A 27,037-nucleotide genomic window follows, 5' to 3' on the forward strand; every position below is an offset into this window, starting at 1 on the left:
TGAACCGTTAACAAAATAAGCAAGAAGCAGATGTCAGCCAGTCCCCTGGTCTACAATTAACAGCTGTGTGAGGCATTCTGGTGTTCAGAGACTTAAGCTACTGTAACCTAATCACAGAAAAACAATGCTAGTTTTTGTTTCGAGTGACCCCTTTAGCTGTAGGAAAAAAATAGTTCTCTGATCAGAATTAGAGAAGTTACATTTCAGCTGGATCTTTTTAGCACTGAAGTACAGATTGCTATAGGTAGTTGACAGGTGGTTTGCGTTAATTAAATGAGCAATATTCCTATAATGTTTTTATTTCAAGGATGATACCTACCATTCATTTTGACAAGTTGTTTAACCAAAAAATTGTTCTATGCATATAGCTTTATAATTATATATAATATACATTAAAAGTGTATAACTATAGATTTATATATATACTATAAACAATATATATTTAAATTATATATGATTATATGTGACTAGTAATACCTACCATTTAAAAGACAGTGTTGGGCTTTCCTGGTGGCGCAGTGGTTGGGAGTCCGCCTGCCGATGCAGGGGACATGGGTTCGTGCCCCGGTCCGGGAAGATCCCACATGCTGCGGAGCGGCTGAGCCCGTGAGCCATGGCCGCTGAGCCTGCGCGTCCGGAGCCTGTGCTCCGCAACGGGAGAGGCCACAACAGTGAGAGGCCCGCGAACCGCAAAAAAACAAAACAAAACAACAACAACAAAAAGACAGTGTTTACCAGGAAAGTTTTCGATTTAACACTTTAGAAATATAGGGCAGAGAATCTTATAAAAGCACCTACTAGAACACCTGATATGTACTAAATATTCAGTAAATGTTTACTTGAAATGGAGGTCTTTATTTTCATCAATATGATCCTTATTTTCATAAATGGTAGTAAATATTCTTTACTGAATTTACTTTAAAATAAATCCTATAGCTCTAAAATATCTAAGGATACTGAAAGCAAAGATTCAGATTTCTTATGTTCTCTTCAATTGTATTAGTATACTTTGGGTCTTTTTTGATAATGAACAATTTAAAAACCCTGCAAAATGATTAATAAGCACAACTACCAAAAAATAACCTTTTAATTTAGAAACATGCTACGTATTACTGTCAATTTTTTTTTTTTTTTTGCGGTACGCGGGCTTCTCACTGCTGTGGCCTCTCCCGTTGCGGAGCACAGGCTCCGGACACGCACGCTCAGCGGCCATGGCACACGGACCCAGCCGCTCCGCGGCATGTGGGATCTTCCCAGACCGGAGAACGAACCCGTGTCCCCTGCATCGGCAGGCGGACTCCCAACCACTGCACCACCAGGGAAGCCCTACTGTCAATTTTTTTTCTTGGGTTTTTTTGTTTTGTTTTGTTTCAGATAGGAGCTGCTTTGAGAATTTTAAATTATATATGAATGTTTTTACTACCATATGGTAGGACTTTTTAAAGACAGAAATTTTTGTAAGATGTTTTACATGATTTTGACTTAAAAGTTAGTCTGATCATGTGGAAAGTTAGCCCTTGTATCTTATAACTTTTTTTTTTTTTTTTGGCTATTTCATGATGAGACCAGTTATCTTAGGTTACTGGAAGAAAACCATAAGGATACCTTTTCCTCTGCTAAGAATGTTACTGGGGGCTTCCCTGGTGGCGCAGTGGTTGAGAGTCTGCCTGCCGATGCAGGGGACGCGGGTTCGTGCCCCGGTCCGGGAAGATCCCACATGCCGCGGAGCGGCTGGGCCCATGAGCCATGGCCGCTGAGCCTGCGCGTCCGGAGCCTGTGCTCCGCAACCGGAGAAACCACAGCAGTGAGAGGCCCGCGTACCGCAAAAAAAAAAAAAAAAAAAAAAGAATGTTACTGGGATGTGCATTTTATCTTGTAAGGTTGTTTGTAAAAGATAATAATGCCTTATCAGTAAATATCTGACCAGGTTAAAGATGTTCCATGGTTACTGATGTTAAGTACTATGATCCTCTAAGTATATAATTACTGTTAATGTAATGATTAACAAAAATTACTGAAATACTTTTTAGAAAGTTACAAAACAGGCATTGGTTTAAAAGGGCCTCAAAACTTTTAGTTCAATTGGCTGATGAGAGAGAATAGTTCACTAACGCGGTGTCTCTGCTGAAGATAGCACTGCCTTTAACTTTTTTAAATATAAATTTATTTTATTTATTTATTTATGGCTGCATTGAGTCTTCGTTGCTGCATGCAGGCTTTCTCTAGTTTGTGGCGAGCGGGGGTACTCTTTGTTGCGGTGCGCAGGCTTCTCATTGTGGTGGCTTCTCTTGTTGCAGAGCACAGGCTCTAGGTGCACAGCCTTCAGTAGCTGTGGTGCACAGGCTTAGCTGCTCCACGGCATGCAAGATCTTCCCGGACCAGGGCTCGAACCCGTGTCCCCCTGCATTGGCAGGTGGATTCTTAACTACTGCATCACCAGGGAAGTCCCAACACTGCCTTTAACTTTTAAAATAATATTTCTATGAGACCTTACAGTTAATAATGCCAAAGGCAGATAAGAAATTGAATAGAGCAGTATTTTACTTTGTTGTTGTCGTCATTAAAATCTGGTTAAATTTTTAATCTGTATTTTTAAGAGGAGAGAGATGAAAGTTTAAATGCTAATATACATGATGTAATCAACAGAGCCTTGGGATGGCTGTTTAGTGTCATAGATCTAGAAAATCGATGTAACTTACAAGAGCAGTCTTAGTGCAGCCTTGGTGTAGGTAAAGGCACCTTTTCACACTTTCGCAAATTCATCCCATAGTTTTTTCTTCTTCTTCTTCTAGACTTACCCAAGGGAGACTGATTCCATGTAATAGAAATTTTTTCCTTTTATCATGGAAGTAGCAAACATGACTTTATTTTTGCTTTTTTTTTTTTTTTTTTTGCGGTACGCGGGCCTCTCACTGTTGTGGCCTCTCCCGTTGTGGAGCACAGGCTCCGGACACGCAGGCTCAGTGGCCATGGCTCACGGGCCCAGCCGCTCCGCGGCATGTGGGATCTTCCCGGACCGGGGCACGAACCCGTGTCCCCTGCATTGGCAGGCGGACTCTCAACCACTGCGCCACCAGGGAAGCCCCCAAACATGACTTTTTGAGATTTCTTTTCCCCCTCCAAGTATTAGTTCTATTTTCATAATACCAAAAGTACCTTGGAAATACTTAGTAAACCTAAAATTCGGGGCACCAAAAGTGCCAGTGTAACTTTTCTTCTATATCAATATATACATATATAGACTCACACTGTATTTTCATTCTGTGAGCATCATCTCCATAGCTAGACTGTACATTTCATTTCAGTAACATACACACAAACACAAACTGTAAAGCACTCTCTCTCTAAAAGAGAACAAGTGTCTGAAGACAAAACTCATTTTACCGAACACACAGTGAGTTACATTGAAGCAGCTGAGATGGGTTTGGCTAATACACTTCCTTTAGTAGAATGTTAAGTGAAAGCTAACCACACTTTAGAAGATCACTTATACTTCTTTTTTGGTGTATGGTGTTAATTAGATTTGTTTTCATTAAGTGTTCCACTATGAAAAAGAAACCAAGTTGAGTTTGCTGTTATTGGAACCTCTGCATACTGACTGGATCACCTGTACCAGTTCTCCCCAGCTCTGCACATCTGTTCTTTGACCCGTTTTCCTTGCTAAATGTGTAGCTTCAGGCTGAGTTCTCTTTCCTTCGAGAAACAATTGACCTTTTTGGGAGGGGTGAGAGTGTGCCGTGGTGGAATCTATATGTGCTTTATTTGGGTTGACAGATTACAGTGAAAAACCCATTTTGTTCCTCAATTAAGAAAGGAGTTTTCAGTGTATTAATTGTCATAATTCACTAGTTAAATTGCTAGATACCACTCTGGATAAATACAAAGAATTTGTTATTAGCTTTGTAAAAAAAAAATCAATGCAAAGTATATTTTAACTCAGATATACCTAAACTGTAAGACTTTATTATAGATGAAATATTTTAAATGTTAATATATGCCTTTTAGCAAATAATTTTGGTAACCACAAAGGACACTCAAATTGTAAAAACAGGAAACAAAAACTGTCTGGCATGTAAAAACCAACTTTAGTGTGATTATTAACTGCAGGTTTTCTAAATTAAGGTCAGGGAGCCTCACATTTCTTGCTTGTGCAGTAATACCATTCTCTTGCCTGTAAGGATGTAAACTGATTCTGCCCCTCTCCAGTCACTAATCTCCTGCGTCCTAGTTGTGATAACAGACTGATTGGAGATGTTCTGCCTGCTTGGAAAAGGCCCAGGTAGGTAGCAAAACAAAAGATAGGTGGATAGATCTAAACAGACTTTTGTAATTAGCTTAGTGCCAACCTGAGATGTGTATAGTTAGATAAGCATTTCATATGCAGGTGAAAAGGAGGGAGAATAATAAAATTCCCAATTTTATTTTATATAGCCACAACTAGAGAGGAGATAGAGGAGATACCTGTTGGGGGAATATTTATATGTTATTATGGCAGTTGTTTCAAAAAATGTAAGCAGATTATTCAATAGAAAAACTTTTGTCAGTGAACTAAATATATAGTATATATAATGCTGAAAGGCATATATTAACATTTAAAATACTTCATCTATAGTAAAGTAGGTGTTACAGTTTAGGTATATCTCAGTTAAAATAGACTTTGCATTAATTTTTTAACAAAGCTAATAACATTCCTTTTATTTATCCAGAGTAGAATTCAGCAATTTAACTCGTATATATTTTGGCAAATGTATCATTGCTATTACTTTTATTTAGAGTCAGACTAGTCCTACACAGGCTGTAAAGGGGACAAGAACCGTCGCCACCCCCTGCATCGGGCTCCCTGCCACAGCGGTTCTCCGGAGCAGCCTCATCTCCGCTCCTCTCACTCCCCCACCTGCTCAACCCCAAGACCTTCAAGGATACTTAAATTTTAAAAAGGAAGGGGTCCTTTATACCATTCTTCTTGCTAGATGAGTCACTAAAATCTAATAATCAATTTTCAATCTGACATTAATTGATGATAATAATGTGTTATCAAATCTCTCTCTCATGCACACACAGTCTGTTGTATGTCATTCCAGACTTTAGTCTTCTTATATAGGCATATGACTACATAATTTTAACAGTATTAATCTGTATCCTGCCCTTTTTCACTTTGCTATGAGCTTCTTTCCACGACAACAAAGATCCACATCATTTTTCTAAACACCTGTACAATACTCCATGTTGTCTGGATATAATTAAGGAGCACCCAGGTGATTGTCACTTAAATTGCTTCCCTTTTTTTCTTCATTCATCTTTCCATTTATATCTGTTTCCTTAGCTTGTATGCCTAGGAGTAGAGATGCTTGATTCAAGACTATGGATGTTTTCCGAACCTTTGGGACTCTAAAATGGGCCTCCAGAGAGGTGATAATATTATACAATGCCCCTGGTGGTATGAGAGGACACTTCCTCATAGTCTCATAAACACAGAACGTTTGTTTTTCATCATTGCTCATCAACTAAGTGAAAAGTGCTATGGCACTGATTTTTATAACTTGCCTCCTTACTTACTGGTCTTATTTTGAATAGAGTTTGTGTTAATTCATTATAATTTGAGGATAGATAGTCCTACCGTTTTTTGTTGTTTTTTTGGCTGTGCTGGGTCTTTGTTGCAGTGCACGGGCTTCTCCTGTTGCAGAGCGTGGGTTCTAGGCGCGCAGGCTCAGTAGTTGCAGCGCATGGGCTTAGCTGCTCTGCAGCATGCGGGATCTTCCTGGACCAGGGATCGAACCTATGTCCCCTGCATTGGCAAGCATATTCTTAACCACTGTGCCACCAGGGAAGTCCTACCTTCTGCAAATAATACTTTGCCATTTTCTTTATATCTTTTGTTATCTTATTTGAGTGTATTAGCTAACAATTCCAGAGATATGTTATATTACAGTAAGAGTGATTCATGTAGACTTTTTGCTCAACATTTTAATAAGAAAACTTAATGTTTGGTCATTAATTTTAATATTAGTCATTGATATGAGAAATCCATTATTATGCTAGGGAAATTTTCTTCACTCTAATTTTTCCAATTCTCATTTATTACAGTTGTGTTCAGGAATAGATGTGAAATTTTAACAGTGGTTTCTTCAACATCCCTTGACATGATCATATGACCTAATAAGGATGAATATGTTACTAGGGTCCCCCTTTGTATTTCTAAGATAAAGTTTACTTAATCATATAATATTATTCTTTCAATAAACAGCTGGATTTGATTTGTTAATTTATTTAGGATTCTTGCATTTATATATCTTAAAGTAAAAATATTCTAGAATTCTTGCTGTTTTGTTAATTGGATATCTTTAGGTAGGGTTATACCAGCCTTCTAGAATTAGTTCATTATACCTGCCTTCTAACATCTAGAGCAGCGGTCCCCAACCTTTTTGGCACCAGGGACTCGTTTCGTGGAAGACAGTTTTTCCACACATGGGGCTGGGGGGATGGTTCAGGCAGTAATGGGAACAGTGGGGAGCGGCAGAAGAAGTGAGACGCTTCACTCACTCGCCCGCTGCTCACCTCCTGCTGTGTGGCTGGTTCCTAATCAGGGGTTGGGGACCCCTGATCTAGAGAGTCAAGAAAATACTGAATTCATAAAACAAAAAAGTGTGCTATGGAAAAAAATCAGAACAAAAATAAGTATCCAAATAAATGAAGTGGAATGGTTGAAAATTATCATCTGGAAAATCTCCTAGAGAGCAGAACAAAAAGACAAGAAATACAGGGAATCAGTCCAAAAGGTCAGAATCTGATTAAAAGGAGTTCCAGTTAGAGAAAACAGACATGAGAGCATTTTTCAATAAATGATACAATGAAGTTTTCCAGGATGAAGAAAACACCTGAGACCAACAACGCGTGAACGCTGAGACTACACAGAAGATCTTTACAGCTTCTAGGGAGAAGACACCTCCAAAGTAAGGCAGGTCGGAGTGACAGCAGGTTGCTTGGCAGCACTGGATTCCGGGAGACAAGAGGGACACTGGCCTCACAGTTCAAGGGGCAACGGTTCTGAATCTAGAACAGACCAACCAGCTATGACGGTAAATACGTGGGGCGAGGACTCACTCTTAAGACAGTTTCCTGAGACTGCACTCCAGCAAATGAGGGATAAGTCACCAAAGAGGAAGACACAGAATCCTCGGAATAGTGGACTGAGCCCAGTGAATGGAAATCCGGAGACCCCACAGCAATACAGCAGGCGAAGAGTGCAGAAAGTCCACGCTGGAGCAGGAGAACAAAAGACTGGGAGAGAGCAACGACGTGAACAAAAGGCAACTAGAAACTCCACCAACAGAAAACCGTACAAAAAAAGGCAGAGTCCAAATTTAAGGTCAGCCATACCTCAGGTTCAGTTCCAGACCACCGAAATAAAGCAAACATCACAATAAAGTGACCCACATGAATTTTTTGGTTTCCCAATGCATATAAAAGTTATGTTTACACTATATTGTAGTCTGTTAAGTGTGCAATAGCATTATGTCCAAAAAACATACATACCTTAATTAAAGATAGTTTATTGCTTAAAAAAATGCTAACCATCATCTGAGCCGTCAATGAGTCATAATCTTTTTGCAGTAGTAACATCAAAGATCACAGATCGCCATAACAAATATAATAATAATGGTGCCCACAGACTTTCTCAACAGAGTTGCCACACACCTTCAACTTACAGAAACCGCAAACTGCCTGTGCAGTAAAAAGTGGAACGATAGTAACAGCAAAAGAATTTGATACTGAGAACATTCTCCTTTAAGTGACACAAGAAGTGCGATCACAGTGCAGTACTTATCTCTACAGTGAGTAATGTTTACCATATCACAGTTATGTAAGATCTTACATAATAGCTTTTCATATTTTAAACATTTTATATACTTTCAATATGAGATTAGGTCACTCCCTAACATCATACACAAAAATAAACTCAAAATGGATTAAAGACCTAAATGTAAGGCCAGACACTATCAAACTCTTAGAGGAAAACATAGGCAGAACACTCTATGACATAAATCACAGCAAGATCCTTTTGGACCCACCTCCTAGAGAAATGGAAATAAAAACAAAAATAAATAAGTGGGACCTAATGAAACTTCAAAGCTTTTGCACAGCCCAGGAAACCATAAACAAGACCAAAAGACAACCCTCAGAATGGGAGAAAATATTTGCAAATGAAGCAACTGACAAAGGATTAACCTCCAATATTTATAAGCAACTCATACAGCTCAGTAACAAAAAAACAAACAACCCAATCCAAAAGTGGGCAGAAGACCTAAATAGACATTTCTCCAAAGAAGATATACAGACTGCCAACAAACACATGAAAGAATGCTCAACATCATTAATCATTAGAGAAATGCAAATGAAAACTACAATGAGATACCATCTCACACCAGTCAGAATGGCCATCATCAAAAAATCTAGAAACAATAAATGCTGGAGAGGGTGTGGAGAAAAGGGAACACTCTTACACTGCTGGTGGGAATGTGAATTGGTACAGCCACTATGGAGAACAGTATGGAGGTTCCTTAAAAAACTACAAATAGAACTACTATATGACCCAGCAATCCCACTACTGGGCATATACCTTGAGGAAACCATAATTCAAAAAGAGTCATATACCAAAATGTTCATTGCAGCTCTATTTACAATAGCCTGGAGATGGAAACAACCTAAGTTTCCATCATCGGATGAATGGATAAAGATGTGACACATATATACAATGGAATATTACTCAGCCATAAAAAGAAACAAAATTGAGCTATTTGTAATGAGGTGGATAGACCTAGAGTCTGTCATACAGAGTGAAGTAAGTCAGAAAGAGAAAGACAAATACCGTATGCTAACACATATATATGGAATTTATTCATGAAGAACCTAGGGGTAAGACAGGAATAAAGACACAGACCTACTAGAGAATGGACTTGAGGATATGGGGAGGGGGAAGGGTAAGCTGTGACAAAGCGAGAGAGAGGCATGGACATATATACACTACCAAACGTAATGTAGATAGCTAGTGGGAAGCAGCCGCATAGCACAGGGAGATCAGCTCGGTGCTTTGTGACCGCCTGGAGGGGTGGGATAGGGAGGGTGGGAGGGAGGGAGACGCAAGAGGGAAGAGATATGGGAACACATGTGTATGTATAACTGATTCACTTTGTTATAAAGCCGAAACTAACACACCATTGTAAAGCAATTATACTCCAATAAAGGTGTAAAAAAAAACATTTTATATACTTTTAGATGGTTTTTCAATTTTTAAAATCAACAAATTGTGGAAGACTATGGCAAGTTGTCCATCAAAATACGTTATCCCCTTTTCTAGTAATAGAGAAGGCAGGCACATATTTGCCCAGCAACACTGCACTTCCAAGCCCTCCAAGCTCTGCTATGGCTAGGTTACTAATTTCTTCTCAGAGGAACATAATTGAAGTAATGTGTGTCCCTAGGAGCTCTTGCTCACTTTTCCCTTCCACTGAACTGGAATACCAATTTGCCTGTAGCTCAGCTGCGACCATGCAGGCAAAGACAGTTGCCCTAAAGAATGGCAGGGAAGCACAATGGAAAGAACACGAACATATGGAGTAAAATAAAAATTGTAAACAGTGACAAGCTCCACGAAGAAAAATAAAGCAGAGTAAGAGGTTAGAGACCTAACCTAGGGAGTGCAATTTCAAGTGGGATTCTGAGGAAAGTCCTCTCTAAGAGGTAGCGTTTGAGCAGAGACACAAAGCAACTGAGGGAGCAAGGTTGTCTGAGAAAGCGTTCCAGGTGGAGGAAACAGCAGTTGCAAAGGCTTTGAGGCAAGAGCCTGCTTGGGGTGTGCAGAGTCCAGCAAAGAGGTCAGTATGGCTGACCAGGAGTGAGCAGGGGGGATTAGAGAAGATGAGGCCAAGAGATAGCGGAGGACCAGACCACCTAGGACCTCCTTGGTCAAGGTAAAGATTTTGGATTTTACTCTGAATGAGACAGGAAAGCACCAGAAGATTGTGAGCAAAGGAGTGCAAGATCTAAAAGGGTCATTCTGACTTCTCTGTGGAGAAGATGCTGTGGCAGGGCAAGTGTGGGAGCAGGAAGGCAGGCCAAGTAAGAGGCTATTTCAGTTGTCCCTGCAAAAGACAGTGGTGGTTTGGACCAGGGCTTATTGGTAGAGATGAGAAAAAGAGGCTGAATTCAGAATATAATATACCAAAAGCCTGTTAGTTAATTATGTGTACTTGTAAGCATCAGAAGAACTGTGAACATACAGATGGCCAACAGGCACATGAAAAGACGCTCAGTATCACTAATTATTAGAGAAATGCAAATCAAAACTACAATGAGGTATCACTTCACACTGGTCAGAATGGCCATCATTAAAAACTCTACAAATAATAAAAATGCTGGAGAGAGTGTGGAGAAAAGGGAACCCTCCTACACTGCTGGTGGGAATGTAAATTGATGCAGCCACTATGGAGAACAGTATGGAGGTTCCTTAAAAAACTAAAAATAGAGCTACCATACAATCCAGCAATCCTACTCCTGGGCATATATCCAGAACAGACAAAAACTCTAATTCGAAAAGATACATGCACCCCAGTGTTCATAGCAGCACTGTTTACAATAGCCAAGACACGGAAGCAACCTAAGTGTCCATTGACAGATGAATAGATAAAGATGTGGTATATGAACACAATGGAATATTACCAGCCATGAAAAAGAATGAAATAATGCCATTTGCAGCAACATGGATGAACCTAAAGATTATCATACTAGTGAAGTAAGTCAGAGAAAGACAAATATCATATATCACTTATATGTGGAATCTTAAAAAATTGTATAAATGAAGTTATTTACAAAATAGAAATGGACTCACAGACGTAGATAACAAACTTATGGTTACCAAAGGAAATGGCAGGGGGGAGATAAATTAGGAACTTGGGATTAACATATACACACTACTATATATAAAATAAACAACAAGGACCTACTGTATAGCACAGGGAACTATATTCAATATCCTGTAATAACCTATAATGGAAAAGAATCTGAAAAATGTGTGTGTGTGTGTGTGTGTGTGTGTAACCAGGTCACTTTGCTGTACACCCGAAACCAACACAACATTGTAAATTTATTATACTTCAGTTTTTTTAAATGGTTAAAAAAACAATGCTCAGAAAAAAATATTTTAAAATTTCAAAAAAAGACTGTGAACAGAAATCCATGCTTCTGGGTGTAGGGTACATGGCTTTTCATCAGAAGCCCTGGTTGTAAACTGATTTTTTTTTTTAAGCTGTGTGCATGTATTACCTTGATTTTTAAAACTACTTTTAAAAATCGAAAGAAAAAATATTTTATATCTTTCCATGTCAGTATATAGGCCTACCTCATTCTTTTTAATTTTTTTTATTATAAAAGCTTTACTGATTTACAGAAATAGAAAAAAAAATCCTAAAATTTGTATGGAACCACAACAGACCCCAAATAGCCAGAACAATCTTGATAGAGAACAAAGCTTGGAGGCATCACATGTCCTGTTTTCAAAATATGTTATAAAGCTATGGTAATCAAAACAGTAAGGTACTTGACAGCTGACACCTAGGCCGGGAGGGCAGTGGGAACATTCAACCTCTATTGAAACACTTGCCAGACCATCCCCTCACCGAAAACAGCTTTACTAGTGGAATTCTAGAGCCATCTATTAATACTTTTGCCTGTTTATATTCCCCCATCAAAGGGCCTTGAGGGCTAATTTGAATGTTCTCGCAAAGTAATAACAACTACTTGCAGACCCTTGTCCAGAGAATGTCCTTCTTTTATCTGGTTCAGTTGTCTTTTTCCACAGAGGACACAGCTTAAGGAGGGGCAAACAGAATAGTGGAGAGAGAGGAACAAGATATCCACCCAGTTTGTTTATACATCAGTAAGGTGACAGGTATCACCAACAGATCTCTGTGACACACACTGGGGAAATCAAAGTACAAAGGGCTTGAATCTTTACTAAATTCACCTAGTTGGTGATTGGCAGTAACTTGGGTAAAGTAGTACAGAATTGGCCTTCATGAGAGGTGAGGCCAGACTCCCAAACTGTCAGTACACAAGCCTGTTTTGGATTGCTCTTTCCTTACTTTAGCCAACATTGATTTAGAAGTAAAAAACTTTTAAAGCAATAAACAATGATTTTCTTTCTTATAAGCACAGTCCTAATTAATTGGAAATCTGTTGAATGAGTATGCAAAGGAATAACCACATTGAAGCTCCTTGAGGTGGAATAAGACTAGATCTTATACATATACCACTGTTCTCAGTATAGTGATATGCTAAGTCAATACTTAATAAATCTTTGGTAATTCACCTAAATTGAAAGATAGTTCATTAATAATATCACATCTAGGGAATTCCCTGGCGGTCCAGTGGTTAGGACTCTGCACTCTCACTGCAGAGGGCCTGGGTTCAATCCCTGGTTGGGGAAATAAGATTCCACATGCCACGTGGTGCAGCCAAAAAAATACTACTACTAAAATAATGTCACATCTAGTGAATCACAGAATATTTGATTTAAAAAGAAATCACTAATGCAATCTTTTGTTTTATGGATAAAGAAGTTAAGTGGAAAGAATTTAAAAGAATTTAAAAGAAAACCTGGCTTTGGTGTCCTATGCTACCATTTACGGGCTGTGTGATTTTGTAGGTCCCCATATCACCCTGAGCTTCAGTTTCTTCGCCTGTGATATGAATTTCACGGGGTAGCTGGTGGGTGAAATGTGATAGCATCGTGAAAATACTTTGTTCTTATGAACCATGACACAATTGTAAGTCACAAGAGATAAAAGTGCAAGGCCACAGAGCTAGTTAATGGCAGCCTGGGACTAGAACCGAGATTGTTTGACTCTTATTTAAGCCACACTGTCCTCTTAGTTCAGCAAAGACTTGATTTTTACATCTTAACCCTGTGTGTAGGACAGCACTATTCTTTGTCAGCCATGCCCTAGACCAAATATCATCTTCAAAGTGAAATCTCTTGGTTTTCTGAGGTTCTGGGCCAAAGGAGGATAAATTTGAGAGCAAGGTATTCCATGTCCCAAGACACTGGCCAGTCCATGGGGCTGGAACTCCAGAGAGCTCCAAAAGCAGTTGCTTTCCTTTGAATATTTGAACCACAGAAATATTCAGCATCTCGTTAAGCTCCAACTGAACACTTGTTCATCTTCCTCAGTGATTCATTCAAGCAAGGCATACTTGCAGATTGCATAAAAATTTTTCTATATATATCTCCCATTTACCATTCTTATATGTTTTCTCCTGGATCTTATTTAGTGTCCTATATTACTACTATATTGAGTTTGTAATTTGTACTCACTCATCAGAACCCTGTATCTTACCAAGAGGATAGTATCCACTTTAAAGTCTAGATGTAATTTACTAGTTATAGTGATATTCACTTTGAATACCATGGATGTTTTATTCATGAAGGAACTGGTTTCTTACAGTATAATCTATGGTCTGGGGATAGCATCGTACTTTATGGTGGGATTTCTTTTATTACCCTGAATTATTTGCTTAACTCTGTCTTATGTATAGCTTAGAGACGCAGCAAGTCACTAGATGGTGACCCTTGAGCAGATAGATGCTAATGTGTTAATGCAATGTAAAATTGCTTCCTTGTGCTAAAAATTTGGGTAACCCATTTAAAAAAGAGGAAAGTGGGTGAATGTATGTTGGCTTGTTGCAATATTTTGCTGATAGACTAAAAATATCTGCAAAACTACACTACTGTCTGTTGGCATAAGTATTTTCTCCCAGTAAATGGCCATCTACATTACTTATAGAGGTGATCAGGAAGTTAAATGGAAGGCCCTCTTTGTCAATGATTAAGATGTACGCTATTATTATTTCTTGTATTTTCTATCCAGACAGAGGATCCAGAGAAAAATTTAAAGACATTGGAGAAATAATAAGAATAAACAGCACTGCTCTCTACCAGCTGGAAACATTTTTCAGGTGGTTTATTTAATGTTCAGGTAACAGAGTGCCGTTTTTATTTGAAAACTACAGTAGCTCCTGGTTATAACGAGTGCTAGATTCAGCAGAAAGTTGGCCAAAATTAAATACAACTGAATGAAAATACAGTTGATCCCTGAACAACATGACAGTTAGGGACACCAGTCCCCCGCACAGTTGAAAATCCACATATAACTTTACAGTCAGCCCTGTGTATCCATAGTTCTTCCTCCTCAGATCCAACCAACGGTGGATTGTGTAGTAGTTTAGTACATATTTATTGAAAAAAAACATGTAAGTGGATCTGCTCAGTTCAAACCTGTGTTACTCGAGGTCCAACTGTAATGAACTTCACAGTTACATAATTTTTATTATTAGAATACTTAAAATATCATTAAGTCAGCCAGAATTTGAAAAATATGACTTGAGGTTATCACTAATAGCCAACATTTATTTTCTGAGTTATCTGAGGATACCAGGAATATGAGTATACACTTTATATAGCTCAGAAAAATGGAAAACTCTTCTGTATGTTGAGTAGAAATGTGCCACTACGTAACTATCCACTGATCCTAACTGTACCCTATGGAATATAGTTTTCATTTTGTTAATTAATTTTCTGTTACTTTCATCAGTGTTTTCACTGGAAGGAATGAAACCTATTTTAGGTTTTTTTGCATTCACTCCACCCTAACCTATATATCCCAGATTTGCTCATATAAGAATTTTAAAGATAGCTTTAGGTATAACTACATTAAGAAGAAGGATTATAAAGTATTTTCTGCTTGGAATCAGAACATGAAACAAATTTCCCTACAATTCTACAATCCATGTAACTGTTAATACACATGTGGGTAGTGTTATCCAAAAGCCCACCTAAGCCAGTAGCCCACAATATTATTTGTTCACATACTGAGGAAGAAGAGAAGTCTTGTCTGTATGGACCTGTAGGTCTTCTCCTAAAAGGAGGCTAGAAAAAAGTCATAAATCTCCATTAAGTCAGACAGAGACCATACCTTCTACAATTGCACATGATATAAAAGCAGAATGAGCAACTGAAAAATTCATTATAGAATAGGTGAGAGAAGTAATACTAAACATTCATGACTAAATTGGCACCCATGTTATCCAAGTCATCTAGATCTATGAGAGAGAAATAAATTTGGTGATGACTATGTCACCGCCAATGTCCTCTGTATTTGCAGATGACATGATATTAACATATAGAGAACCCTAAAGACTCCACCAAAACTGTTAGAATTAATAAACTATTTCAGTAAAATCGTAAGCTACAAGATCAGTATACAGAAATCAGTTGTAACTCTGTACACCAACAACAAACTATCAAAAAGAGAAATTAATTCCATTTCCAATAGCATCAAAAAGAATAAAGTGCTAGTTTTACATTTAACCAAGAGGATGAACGATCTATACACTGAAAACTCTCAAGACACTGAGGAAATAAATTGAATGAGACACAAATAAATGGAAAGATATTTTGTGTTCATGACTGGAAGAATTTAATATTGTTAAAATGTCCATACTATCCAAAGCAATCTACAGATCCAGTGTAAACGCTCTCAAAATTCGAATGGCATTTTTCACTGAAATAAACAGTCTGAAAATTTGTATGGAACCACAAAAGATCCCAAATAGCCAAAGCAATCTTGAGAAGGAAGAACGACCTGGAGGGATCACATTTCTGATTTCAACTTTTAAAGTGATAGTAATCAAAACAGTATGGTACTGGCATTAGAAACAGAATAGAGAGGCCAGAAATAAATCCACTGGTTTATTTTACTAGTACAGGCAACTAATTTTTGACAAAACCAAGAATATACAGTAGTGAGAAAAGGATAGTCTCTTCAATAAATGGTGTTGGGAAAACTGGACAGCCATACGTAAATGAATAAAACCAGGCTTCTATCTTATACTGTACACAAAAACTAACTCAAAATGGATTAAAGACTTGAGCATGAGACCTGAAACCATAAAACTAGCAGAAAATATAGGGAGTAAGCCCCTTGACATTAGTCTCAGTGTTGATTTTTTTGGATTTGACACCAAAAGCAAAGGTAACAAAAGCAAAAATAAAACAAGTGGGACTACATCAAACTAAAAAGCTTCTGCACAGCGAGGGAACCGTCAACAAAATGAAAATCTATGGAATGGGAGAAAACACTTGCAAACCACATATCCAGTAAGGGGTTAATATCCAAAATATACAAGGATCTCACACAACATAATACCAAAAAAAAAAAAATTCAATTTTAAAATGGGCAAAAGAGCTAAATAGACGTTTTTTCCAAAGAAGACCTATAAATGGCCAAGTATATGAAAAGATGCGCAACATCACTAATCATCAAGGAAATGCAAATCAAAATCACAATGAGATATCACCTCAAACCTGTTAGGATATCTGTTATGAAAAAGATGAGATAACATGCTGGTGAGGATGTGGAGAAAAGAAAACCCTTGTAGACTTTTGGTGGGAATGTAAACTTGTACAGCCACTATGGAAAACAGTATGAAGTTTCCTCAAGAAATTAAAAATAGTACTACTATATGATCCAGTAATCCCACTTCTGGGTATATATCCAAAGGCAACAAAATCATTATCTCCAAGAGATATCTGCACTCCCAATTTTATAGCAACAATATTCACAACAGCCAGTGTATGGAAACAACTTAAGTGTCCATCAGCTGCTGAGTGTATACAGAAAATGTATTTATACACACACACACACACACACACACACACACACACACACACAAAATGGAGTATTATTCAGCAAAAAAAAGTCAAGCTTCATAGAAAAATTGTAGAAAAGCGGTTGCCAGGACTAGGAGATGGGGGAAATAGGGAGAGGTTGGTAAAAAGGTACAAACTTTCAGTTATAAGTTGAATAAGGTTTGAGGATCTAATGTATAACACAGTGACTACAGTTGATAACACTGTATTATAGAATTGAACTTTGCTAAGAGAGTAGAACTGAAATGTTCTCAACAAAAGTGAATATATGAGGTGACCGATATGTTAATTAACTTAATAGGGGGAATCCTTTTAAATGTATACATATATCAAATCATCATGTTTGCTTTAAATATCTTACAATCTTGTCAGTTATACCTTTAAAGAAAAAAAGCAAACTGACACCCATGTTAATTGAAGTTATCTAGATCTATAGGAAAGAAATAGAACTGGTGGTGACCAATGCTCACTGAAGGATGACTTTCCGTTCCTGAAGTGGCATACTGCCATACTCAGAGGCACCCTGGCCAGTGAGCTTTATTATTAGACTGTCACTTATTTGGAAACCTCTTAATCTGCCTAGAATAATAAATGATCTGCTGAGGATGCCAAATTTGCCCCCAAAACAGAAATATTTTGCCACATACATGCATTCTCCTGAGACAGAAACTAATGAAAAGAAGAGAAATTCTCAAGAAAAAAAGGATCACTTAGAGTTATCATTGTTATACAACCATCTTATGGCACCAGGAGATATGGACTTGGCAAAGAGGAGAGAATATTAAAATAAATGTTGGACTACATAGAATTGGCAAGTTGACAAGTTGTGCTTTTTGCTTCTTTCTTATAGGTTCTAAGTTGCCTTTTTAAGTGAGAGAAAACTACGGCTCAAAGGTGACTATAGTGACATCCCATTCATTTTATTATTTAGAACTGAGGATCTGAAAGACTCAGATTATAGCAGCTATTTGTTTTGTGTGGTATGGATAGGCCAGATTGTGATATATGCAGATGGTCCCCTACTTACAGTGGTTCAACTTAACTATTTTCCAACTTTATGATGGTGCGAAAGCAATACACCTTCAGTAGAAACCATACTTTGAATTCTGAGTTTTGGTCTTTTCCTGGGCTAGTCATATGCAGTACAATACTCCCTCGTGATGCTGGGCAGTGGCAGCAGCTTCAGCTCCCACTCAGCCAAGTGATTATGAGGGTGAGCAGCTGATACACTTACAGCCATTCTTTTTTCCACTTTCTGTACAGTATTCAATAAGCAACATGAGATATTCAATACTTTATTATAAAATAGGCTTTGTGTTACATGACTTTGTCCAGTTTTAGGCTAATGTAAATGTTCTGAGCGTGTTTAAGGCAGGCTAGGCTAAAAGCTATGATGTTCAGTAGGTTAGGTGTATTGTAAGCATTTTCAACTTACTGAAACTTGTTGAAACTTTATTGGGCTGTAACTCCATCATAAGCCAAGGAAGACATGTACTGTATTCAGAATTCTCTGTCAGTACAAGGAATAACAAACCAACTCATGGATAATAACTCCTTCTCTAGGAGGAGTCCTCCAGGAGTCAGAATAAATATCAAACATTGCCTTCAGAAACCATTCCTTCAAAGGAACCACAATTTGATTTGATTTGATTGTAGAGCAATTTATGCCCTGGGGCATTTTGTAAACCATAAAGCATCAGCCAGCAGTTAATGTAGTTTATTAATGGGTGTGGTCAGGTAAAGAGAGGAAGAAAGTCCTACAAATACCACTAGCATCCCAAGATGACTGGGGATACCCATACCTGCAGTACCTGAAGAGCGACATCAGAGGCTTAATGCTGTAGGGGGCACAGGGGCGTAGGCTTCGCTAAATCCAGCCATCCATTAAACAAACATGCAAATAACAAGGACAGACCCTAACCTGGGGAAGGGTGTGGTGAGAGAAAAATCACTAACCAGAATTGCTGCAATATATTATCTAAATGTTCAGTTTTGAACAAAAATAATGAGCCATGAAAAGAAACAGGAAAATATGACCCATACATTAGAAAAACAGAAGGCAACAGAAGCTGCCCTATAAGAGTGACCAAATGTCAGAATTCACAGAAAAAGACTTCAAAGTAACCCTTGTAAATATGTTCACAGAACTGAAAGAAAGAATGATGAAAGAAACAAGGGAAGATATAATGACAGTGTTGCATCAGACAAATAATATCAATAAAGAGATAGAAATTATTTTAAAAGAAATAAAAGAACCAAGTGGAAATTCTGGAGTTAAAAAGTACAATAATTGAAATTTTAAAAATTCACTAGAGGACTTCCCTGGTGGCACAGTGGTTAAGAATCTGCCTACCAATGCAGGGGACACGGGTTCGATCCCTGGTCCGGGAAGATCCCACATGACGCAGAGCAACTAAGTCCGTGTGCCACGACTACTGAGCCTGCGGTCTACAGCCCATGTGCCACAACTACTGAAGCCCGCATGCCTAGAGCCTGTGCTCTGCAACGAGAGAAGCCACCACAATGAGAAGCCTGCACACCGCAATGAAGAGTAGCCCCTGCTCACCACAACCAGAGAAAGCCCGCACACAGCAACAAAGACCCAACACAGCCAAAGATAAATAAATTCACTAGAGATGCTCCACAGAGAATATTCAAGCTGAAGAACAGAGAGAAAAACAAAAGAAGAAAAGTGAACAGAGCCTTAGAGAAAAATGAGACACCATTAAAGCACACCAACATACGCATAATGGGAGTTAGGAGAGGAGAGAGAGAAAGGAGGGGGAAAAAAAATCCAAAGAATGGTGGGTGAAAATTTCCCAAATACATTGAAAAAAGCTAACCTATATACATCAGGAAACTTGCTGAATTCCAAGTCGGATAAGCTCAAAGATATCCACAAAGGATGCATCATAACAAAAATGCTGAAAGTCAAAAATAAGGAGAAAACCTTGAAGGCAGCAAGAGAGAAATGACTTGTGACTAACAAGGGAATCCCCCCCACACACACACACCAATACGATTAACAGCTTATTTCTCAGCATAAACCACGTAGGCCAGGACAGTGGAATAACATATTCAGAGTACTCAAAGAAAAACTTGGCAACCAGAAATCCTACATCCAGCAAAGCTATTTATCAAAATGAATGCAAAATAAAAAATTTTCAAGATAACAAAAATTGAAATTCTTTAATCTGAAAGCAAGTGACCCCAGATTGTAATTTGAATCCACATGAAAAAGAACACCAGTAAAGGTAATAAGGTAATTATGAAAGACAGTATTAATAAATGTTTTCTTCTTTTCTTAACTGATTTAGAAAGCAGTTGTATCAAATAATAGATATATGTTACTGTCAGACCTGTAACACATAGAAAGGTAGTATTTGTCTAATATATTTGCCAATAACAGCACAAAGGAGGTGGGTGGGAGCAAAGCTGTACGGGGCTGAGTGAACCATTACAGATGGTAAAGTAGTAATTATAAGAATATTACTGGGTTTGTAACATGAATAGATACAATATGTATAATGGCCATACTACAGTATGGGGGTAAAGGGAATAGAGCTAGGGAATTCCCTGGCAGTACAGTGGTTAGGACTCCATGCTTTCACTTCTGAGGGCCTGGGTTCAATCCCTGGTCAGGGACCTAAGATCCCACAAGACACACAGCATGGCCAAAAAATGGTTGGGGTTGGGGTTGGGGCTGGGGTGGGGGGCTGAGGGATAGAGCTATATTGAAGTAATATTTCTGTATATCACTGGAATTAAGGTAGTATAAATCTGAAGCTGACTGTCATAAGATGTATATGGTAAACCCTAGAGCAACCTCTTAAAAAAAACAAAACTCAAAGTATAGTAAAAAAAAAAAAATCATTAATTAAATGCTACATTAGAAAATACTCATGCAAAAGAAAACAATAATAGAGGAATAGAGGAACAAAAAAGACATTAAAAGTTAAAAGAAATCAAATTCAACTATATCAACAACATTAAATGTGAATGGATTAAACAGTCCAATCAAAAGAGAGATTATCCAACACGATAAAAAAAATCATGATTCATCTCTATGTGGTCTACTGGAGGCACACTTTAGATTCACAGATAGAAATAAAATGAAAGTAAAAGGATAGAAAAAAGATATCATGCAAATAGCAATTGTAAGAAAGCTGGAGTGGCTATACTAATATTAGATTAAGTAGACTTTAAAACAAAAAAATTACTAGAGATAAAGAGGAACATTTTATAATAATTAAAAGGCCAGTCCAGGAAAATATAACAGTTAAAAGCATGTGTATCTAATAACAGAGCACCAAAATACATTGAGCAAAAACTGAGATGGATGAAAAGAGAAATAGATGATTCAACAATAAGAGTTGAAACTTCATTGCCTCCACTTTTCAATAATGGATAAAAAAAACTAGACAGAAGATTAACAAGGAAAAATTGAATGATAATAAACCAGCTAGACCTAACAGACATCTCTATAACACCTCATCCAGCAACAACAGTATATACATTCTTCAAGTAAACATGAAATATATTCCAAGATAGACCATATGCTAGGCCATCAAACAACCTCAATAAGTTTAAAAGGATAGAAATAATACAAAGTATATTCTCTGATCCCAAAGGAATGAGATTAGAAATCAGTGTCAGGGAAGAAATTGGGAAAATCAACAAATATGTCTAAATTAAACCGCAGACTCCTAAACAACAAATGAATCAAAGAAGAAATTCCAAGGGGAATCAAAATTCTTAAAGACAAATGAAAAATGAAGACACAACACACCAAAATTTAAGAAATGCAGCTAATGTAATTCGTAGAGGGGAATTTATAGCTGTAAATGCCTTTATTAAGAAAGAAGGTCTCAAACCAATAATTCAGTCTTCCATATTAAGACAATGGGAAAATGACAACCTAAACTTGAAGGAGAAGAAAGGAAATAATAAAAAGAGCAGAAATGAATGAAATAAGACTAGAAAAGAAATAGAGGAAAGTCAATGAATCCAAAAGCTGATTCTTTGAAAATATCAGTAAAATTGACAAACATTTAACTAGGCTGACAAAAAAGAAAAAGGACTCAATACAGTCAGAAATGAAAAAAGAGACATCACTACCAAACTTACAGAAATAAAAAGGACTGTAAAGGAATACTGTGAACAAATGTATGCCAAGAAGTTAGATATCTGTTATTCTAATAGATACAAATGAAATGAACAAACTCCTAGAAAGACATAAACTACTAAAACTGAATCAAGTTTAGAAGAAATAGACAATCGAAATAGGCCTATAACAAGTGAAGAGACTGAATTAGTAATTTAAAAAAAAAAAAAACTATTCAAAAAGAAAAGCCCAGGCTCAGATGGCTTCACTGCTGAACTCTACCAAACATTTAAAGAAGAGTGAATACCAAAACTTCACAAATCTTCCCCAAAATAGAAGAGGATGAATACTTCCCAACACATTTTGTGAAGCCAGTATTACTCTAATACCAAACCAAAGACATGAGAAGAAAACTACATACTAATAGTTCATATGAATATGGATGCAAAAATTCTCAACAAAATACAGCAAACCAAATCCAGCAACTTATAAAAATAATTATATACCCTAATCAAGTGCGATTTATCCCAAGAATGCAAAGTTGATTCACTATCTGAAAATCAATTAATGTAAATTAATCATATCAATAGAGTTAAAAAACAAGATCATCTCAATAGAAGCATTTAACAAATCCAACATCCTTCCATGATAGAAACACTCAACAAATTAGGAATAAGAGGGAAGTGCCTCAACCTGATAAAGAACATCTACTAAAAACCCACAGTTAATATCATGCTTATTGGTGAAAGGGGATGTTTTCCTGCTTAGATAAAGAACAAGACAAGAATGTCTGCTCTCACCACTTCTATTCAACATTATATGAGGTTCTAGCCAGGGCAGTTAGCTGAGAAAAAGAAATAAGATTGAAAAGGAAGAAGTAAACCGTCCCTATTTGCTAATGACATGATTTTATGTATAGAAAATACTAAGTAATTAACTAAAAAACTATTGGAACTAATAAAATTAGTACATCAAGATTGCAGTAAACATAAATATACAAAAATGTTTTATTTTTATATACCTACAATGAACCACCTGAAAATAAAGAAAATAATTGCACTCACAATAGCATCAAAAAGAATAAAATACTTGGGAATAAATTTAACAAAAAATACAAACTTTAAAAACTACAAAACATTGTTGAAAGAAATTGAAGAAGATCAAAATAAGTGGAAAAATATCTCCTGTTCATGGATCAGAAGATTTAACATTGTTAAGACTGCAATATTCCCCTAAATGTAAGAGCTAAAACTATAAAACTCTTAGAAGAAAACAGAAGGGTAAATTTTCATGACCTTGGATTTGGCAAAAGGATTCTTAGATAGGACACCAAAAGTCCAAGCAACTAAAAAAAAGAAAAAAGAAAAAAATGTGGCTGTCATCAAAATTTAAAACTTTTGTGCTTCACAGGATACCACTAAGAGCGGGAACAGACAACCCACAGAATGGGAGAAAATATTTGCAAATCATTTATTTGATGAAGGACTTGTATCCAGAATATACAACTTACAACTCAATGATAAAGACAAATCACCCAAAAAAAAAATGAGCAAAGGATCTGAATATACATTTATCCAAAGATATACAAATAGCCAATAAACATGAAAAAAAATGTTCAGTATCACTAGTCATTTGGTAAATGCAAATTAAAACCACAAGATACCACTTCACATCCACTAGGATGTGGGATAATACAAAAAGTTGGGTAATAACAAGTTCTAGGAAAGATGTAAAGAAATCAGAAGACTCATATACTGCTGATATGAATGTAAAATGGTGCAGCCATATTGGAAAACAGTACGACAGTTCCTCAAAAAGTTAAACACAGTTACCATATAACTCAATTCCACTCCTAGGTATATACCCAAGAGAAATGAAAACATATGCCCACACAAAAACTTACACGTGAATGTTTATAGCAGCATTATTTATAATAGCCAAAAGATGGAAGCAACACAAATGTTTATCACCTGATAAATGGATAAACAAAATGTGTTATATCCATACAATGGAATATTATTCCGCAATAAAAAGGAATAAAGTACTGATATATGCTACAACTTAGATGAACCTGGAAAACGTTACCCTAAGTGAAAGAAGCCAGCCACAAAAATCCACATATTGTATGATTCCATTCATATGGAAGTCCAGAATAGAGAAATCTGTAGAGACATTTGTAGTTGCTTATTGCTTGATGAGGGATGGGGTGGGATGAGGAGGATGGAGAATGATAGCTAAAGGATATGGGGGTTCTTTTCAAAGTGATGAAAATGTTCTCCAGTTGGCCACAATGATGGCTGCACATATCTGAATTTAGTAAAAACCACTGAATTATACACTTTAAGTGGATGAATTGTATAGTATGTGAATTATATCTCAGTTAAGCTGTTTCTTAAGAAACAGAACAAGGGAGGTCTTTGTGTACTATTCTGGAATAATCTCCAAAATATTTTGTTAAATAACAAGATGCAGGAGAAAAAAAAGAAATATTCCATATCTTATATGTAGGTTGTGTATCCTATAGTTACATGAATCTATAAATGTGTTAAAATTCATAGAACTGTGCAACAAAAGAGGAATAGGTAATTTTACTGTATTATGATGAAAAAATATACTATCTTTAAAAATACAGTAGAAATTGAGAGAGGAGAGGTATTGTCACCAGACTTGGTAGTCCTGGTGGTGGACATCTGGGAAGTCTTCAAGAAGAAAGTCACACTTGCAAGTATCTCAAAGGATGATTTGGCTCTGGATGGATAGATATTTAAGGAGAGGTTTGATGAAGAACAGAAAATCATTTAAGACAAATGTTAACAATGGCCAAGAGTACAGAGTAGAGAATTTCTGACCATCTGGGGAGCATTAATTGTTTAGTTCGCTGAAAGGAAGTATGCACACAGGAAAGAAAATAGATCAGATTGTGGATTTCCTTGTGCGTCAGGTTAAGAATTGAACACTTTGTTGTATGGTCATTGATGAGCCATGAAAGGTATCTGATCAGAACTCTGCCTTGGGGATATTATTCCATGGGAACTGCTAATAAATAAGTTGTAGACCAGTTAGAAGGCTGTTATATTAATTCAGTCAGAGTATGAAGGACTAATACAGGTGGTGGAGATCTGAGAGAGACGGGAACACATGGGATCAGTATTGTGAAGAACGTGGCAGCTGGTTGGGGAGGGAGAAAAAAGTCCAAAAATTGGCTCTTTGGTTTCGCGCCTACGTGACTGGGATGACAGTACGGTTAGGAAAAGGAAGTGGGGAAAGCAGAGAAGTTGATGAGTTTAGGTTGGGAGTTGTTCAGTTTCAGGAGCTAGGAGACGTCTAAATAAGACACTTAACGGCAGTTACAGAGGGAAGCCCCACGGTATGGTCGGCACCACACCTGCAAATCCAACCAACCTCGGATGGAAAATATTTGGCGGGGGGGAATCCAGAAAGTTGTAAAAAGCGAAACACGAATTTGCCTCACAGTGGCAACTATTTACATAGCATTTAGATTGTATCAGGTATTGTAAGTAATGCAGAGATGATGCAAAATGTACAAGAGGATATGTGTAGGTTATATAAAATGTGGGAAAGATATATGGTGGTGCAATCAGAAATTTGAGTTGGGAAAGTTGGAAGTCAGGGAAGCTCATGTTGGATAACTTCAAGTTTTTTTCCCATAAAATACGAAGCAAAGTCATCCACAGAGAGGGAATAAAATTGAAGAGTGTTTCTAAGCAGCTTTAAATATTTTTTCTAATTCTGCCCTTTTGCATGAATGGAAAATAAATGATCCACATCAATTATAATAGGTAATTATAAGCCTTTAACATTTGCTAGGTATCATGCTAAGAGCTTATTTCAAACTTAAATACCCTACCAGACAAAAGGTATTAGCAGTTTTATCCACATATTACAGAGGGTAATACATGAGAGAGAGAGAGAGAGAGAGGATTGGAAATAGCTCAAGGTTACCCAGCTAATCAGAGGTGGGACCAAAACTGAATATGAGCTCTAACTCCGAGCTCTGAGGATGTTAGAGCATGCTTTCTGAGGTTTTCCTTTCAAATTTCATTAAAGCAGCAAAATGTTGGTTCAAGAATTTACACGGATTAAGGGGATAGAATACAAAGTATGTACTCCATGTATACAATGAAATGTAATTTTAATATAATTTCAGTAAAGTTAACCTTTTAAATAAGTGGAGAAGGGATGGCTTGTTTAATAAGTGCATTGGGGCAGTTAACTATCCAACTTTAATTTTTTTAAATTAATTTTGATCTCCTGCTTAAAATATATATAATAGAAATCAGAACAGTGGTTGTCTATGGCAGGGTAGAGATGGATTTAGGGGCACAGGGAACTTTCTAGGGTAACAGAAATTTTCTATAATTTGATTAGAATGTTGGTGGCATGGGGTTTTTTTTGTCAAAACTCATTGAAATGTACATTTAAAAATCTGTACATTCCACTCTATGTAAATTTTATCTCAGTTTTAAAAAGGGAAATCTATCTATAGACCTCCAAGACATCATTAAATTAAAAAAAGCAAGCTAAAGGGTGAGACGTACAATATAATACCATTTATACAGAAGAAAGAAAACATTATTTCTGTGGATCCACACTTATGTAAATGTCTCATGGTTCTTGGGTCCATCTACTACTCCACCAAGAGGTCCTTCCACTAGTGTCAATCTTGGTGCTCTTAGGGTTTCTTTCTGGGATGTGAAGAAAAGAAGGACTTCTATATTATAACATCGTTAGCCTAAGAGTAAATTTCCCCATTGTTCGTAATACCCCTTGGTATAATATTCTCCAGTGAAGAAAGATACTCTTTCAGGAAATTCTAACTAAAAAACATGACGTGTTTGTATAGTGATTCTGGAAACTAGTACATCTTCACAGGCAGCCTTGTATAATGGGGCTGTAATCAGGTGATCTGAATTCTTGTTCTGACTCTGCCACTTGATTAGATGGATATTTTGGTGTAATTCATTTAATCTCTCTGGGCTTCAATTTCCATGTGGGTTAAAAAATTGGACTGAACTGATGATGACTGAGGGTCCATCCAGGCCTAAGATTCAGTAAACCCTCTTCCTTCACACGGACCTTCTATGAAAGAGGTCACTTGACCTACAGTAGACATATGGAAAGTCAGATTTTCTCTGCTTTTATATTTTGAA

General features: G+C 37.1%; 1 protein-coding gene across 1 annotated transcript in view; it reads left to right on the forward strand.

Moving 5' to 3' along the window:
* Positions 1-27,037, forward strand: part of DNAJC1 (DnaJ heat shock protein family (Hsp40) member C1) — a 211,211-nt gene that overhangs the window by 177,189 nt on the left and 6,985 nt on the right. The gene's annotated exons all lie outside the window — the stretch shown is intronic.

The sequence above is a fragment of the Mesoplodon bidens genome (assembly GCF_964165515.1).
Source record: "Mesoplodon bidens genome assembly, chromosome: 3".
NCBI classification, from domain to species: domain Eukaryota; kingdom Metazoa; phylum Chordata; class Mammalia; order Artiodactyla; family Ziphiidae; genus Mesoplodon; species Mesoplodon bidens.